The following is a 4033-nucleotide window of genomic DNA, read 5'->3' on the forward strand; positions in this document are numbered from 1 at the left end:
ACAGAGTTTAATAGAGGATAGGAGAAGTGTACACATTCAGGATACATTTGCAGATAGAGCTGACAGAATGTGCTGATGAATCAGATATACCATGTAAGACAAATATTTATTAACTGTTTCTTAAACAAATATGTGATAGATAATACTACTCTTCACCAATTTTGAATCTGGGAAATTCTGCACAAAGGGGAATGTCACATTTTCCTGTCCTCTTGAAGTTAGATGTAGCAATGTTCTTTTCTCTGGTAAATGAAATTTAAAAAATGGTCACTTTCTTTTGGGAGCAATTAAGAACTGTTGAGTTTCTCCATGCTTTCTTCTCCCTACTGCTATAACTGATGAAGTCCAGAGGGTATAGTCGCCATCATTATGTGTCCCTGAATGAGCTCAGTGTGGATCACATACGCCTTCCAATTCATGATAAACATGTACAGTGAACAAGTAATAAACATTGGTGTGTTAAGCTACTGACCAAGAAAATGTTATATTTTATTACAACAGCCTAATCTAATTTAACCTGCCTAAAATAGCTATTGGTACTGGAAGTGAAGTGCTACAGAGACAATCCCATAAAAACGTAAATGGCATTGACTAAGCAGTCAGATGGTGAGGAAAAATTCACTGAGAATTCAGAGATATTAAGGACATTGCTTATGCTCACACATCTGGTAAATGGGAGAGCTGAATGTGAATGCAACTCTACTTGACTGTAAAGTCTATGACATTTGTCACTCGAGCCTCTCAGTTTTGGCTTATGTGGTTGGTTGGATAGTGGTAATCTGTCTTTTACTGATACATTTATTCTTTCAATAAATATTGATTATTTGTAGTATTGACTGTTCTAGCACTGTTCGAGACAGGCAGAGGAAAATACAAATCAGTAAATCAAGTTTTAGTCATGTTGAGTTTGACCTGGCTTTGGGATGGCTGGGTGGAGAGAATAGTCCAATAAAAATTAATTAATTAATTAATGTGACAAGCGTGTCAAGCATTTATACTGTTTGTGTTATCACTGGGGCTGGAGTGGTGAGAAAATCCCTCTTAATCATATTTTCTAATTCGTTTTATACATTTTTGGATTCTATTTTTAATATTTTGTTGTTTTTTTAAAAAAACATCTAGGTTCATTAGAAATAATGGTCTGGCCAAGCGCGGTGGCTTACACCTGGAATCCCAGCACTCTGGGAGGCTGAAGTGGGTGGATCACTTGAGCCCAGGAGTTTGAGACCATCCTGGTTAACACAGCGAAAACCTGTCTCTCCAAAAATACAAAAAATTAGCCAGACGTGGTGGTGTGCATGTGGTCCCAGCTACTTGGGAGGCTAGGACAGGAGGATCCCTTGAGTCTGGGAGGTGGGAGACTTCAGTGAGTTGTGATTGTGCCACTGCAGTCCAGCCTGGGTGACAGAATAAGACCCTGTCTCAAACAATAATAATAATCATCATCATCTGTAGCTTTCCCCTTTTGTACTGCTTTTGTTTGGTTTTGGAATTAGGGTAATACTTTTTTTTTTTGAGATGGAGTTTCGCTATTCTTACCCAGACTGGAGTGCAATGGCACGATCTCGGCTCACCACAACCTCCGCCTTCTGGGTTCAAGCAATTCTCCTGCCTCAGCCTCCCGAGTAGCTGGGACTATAGGCGCGCACCACCATGCCCAGCTAATTTTTGTATTTTTGGTAGAGACGGGGTTTCACCTTGTTGACCAGGATGGTCTTGATCTCTTGACATCATGATCCACCCGCCTCGGCCTCCCAAAGTGCTGGGATTATAGGTGTGAGCCACCACGCCCGGCCTACTTTTTTTTTTTTTTGAGGCGGAATCTCACTCTGTAACCCAGGCTGGAATGCAGTGGTGCGATTTTGGCTCACTGCAACCTCCACCTCCAAGGTTCAAGCAGTTCTCTGCCTCAGCCTCCCGAGTAGCTGAGATTACAGGCGCCCACCACCGCACCTGGCTAATTTTTGTCTTTTTAGTAGAGACGGGGTTTCAACATCTTCGCCAGGTTGGTCTTGAACTGCTGACTGTTTGGTAGAAAGTCCCACCATCTTTCCCCCAGGTTTCTTGCCCCCACCCTCCCCCCAGGCTTCCTGCTGCCCTGAGAAAAGCCCGCCAAGCCTGCTCTGTTCTGCCCAGCAACAACAAGCAGCCAATCATCGCAGCAGGAAAGCCCGCCAAGCCTCGGCCTATCCTGAACCGACACGTAACCCTCTGAGCCACCTCAGCAGTCTGCCCAGAGACGGACAGCCTATCCTAAGCTCCTACGACACTCCGCCAGCCCTGTGTCCACGCCCGTCCACCCCCTCTATAAAATCCTCCTACCCCAGCTGCGCAGTCGCAGCCAGCCCCGATCTCCTTCCTTTCCTGGCCTATCCGCTGGTCCCAATAAACCTGAACTCGGCTTCCAACTCTCGAGCTGTTATTTGGGGTCGAGTACCGGGCAGGGGTCTACAAGGGGGTCGCACACTGACCTTATGATCCACCTGCCTCAACCTCCCAAAGTACTGGGATTACAGCCATGAGCCACCGCACCCAGCATAGGGTGATACGTAAATCATAAAATGATCAGGAAGTGTTTCCTACTCTTTTATTTCCTGGAAGAGATTGTGTATATAGATTTTACTTTTTATTTTTGGCATGGAGTCTTGCTCTTGTCACCCAGGCTGGAGTGCAATGGCACAATCTCTGCTCACTGCAACCCGTCTCTCTGGTTCAAGCAATTCTCCTGCCTCAGCCTCCCAAGTAGCTGGGATTATAGGCGCGTGCTACCACGCCCAGCTAATTTTTGTATTTCTAGTAGAGACAGGGTTTCGCCATGTTGGCCAGGCTGGTCTCGAACTCCTGATCTTGTGATCCACCCGCCTCAGCTTCTCAAAGTGTTGGGATTAAAGGCGTGAGCCCCGGTGCCCGGCTATTAGTTTAAATTATTCTTTAAATGCTTGGTGGACTTCTCCAGTGAAACCATCTTCCTACGGAGACTCATTTTTCTGAAGCTTTTAAATTACAAATTCAATATTATTCATGGTTAAAGGATTGTCAGATTATGTATTTTATCTTGGCTGGGTTTTGGTAAGTTGTGATTTTTTGAGGAATGTGTCTTTTTCTTCTGTGCCATCAAATGAATGAACAATGTAAGCTCTACAGTGGTATCCCATTTCATTCCTGATATTGGTGATTTGTGCTTTTATTTTATATATATATGTATACTTTTTAAAGCTAGTCAAGTGAAGCAGTGGGAGTGGAGAAGGATCAAAGAAACCTGTAACTGGTTGTGATCGATTCGTTGTAAACACCACTGCACTCGGACCAGCCGATTTGTGCTTTTTTATTTTGTTTTTCCGTCAAGAGGTTTATTAATTGCATTGACTTTTTTTTCATAGAACTTCCATTTGGTGACATTTGCAGTGTATGTCTTTTTCCATGCTTTCACTTTAACCTACCTATGTCATTTAATTTGAATTGAGTTTCTTGTAAAAAGTAACCTATTTTGGCCTATTTCCATGTTCAGTTTAGATAAATTCTATTGATAGGTCCTCACTTCACCAATTCTATCCTCTGTCTTCTCCACTTCAGCTTATCCAGCCAGCGTTTTCTTCGTTCAGCTCTTATAGTAATTTCTGACTGAGAGTTTCTATTTTTTTCATTTGTTTCAAGAGAATTTCAAATTTCCCGTTGAAGTATTTTTATGATGGCACCTTTAAAAATCCTTGTCTAGGGTGTCTCATCCTTGGAGATGAAGAGGCTTCTGGGAGGAGCTGCTTGTGGTGGTGGGAATATGCTGGATCCTGTTACACTGTTGCAGTCTGTCTCTGGTGATAAAGGCCAGCCCAACAGAGAAGAAAAGAAAGCACTGTCCCTGGCTGCTTACTGTCAGCAGACCCCCCTGGCCATTGCTATCAAGCTCTGTTGGTATTGATGATGGCACTTCAGTTCAATTCAGGGAAGAAATGAGCCTGCCTGGGCTTTCTATTGTACTTAGGTTGGAGTTCCGGAAATGCTGAGCCTGGGTTGCCTTATTCTGTTGAGTTGGAAG

This window comes from Callithrix jacchus, chromosome X (genome assembly GCF_049354715.1).
Source record: "Callithrix jacchus isolate 240 chromosome X, calJac240_pri, whole genome shotgun sequence".
Classification (NCBI taxonomy): domain Eukaryota; kingdom Metazoa; phylum Chordata; class Mammalia; order Primates; family Cebidae; genus Callithrix; species Callithrix jacchus.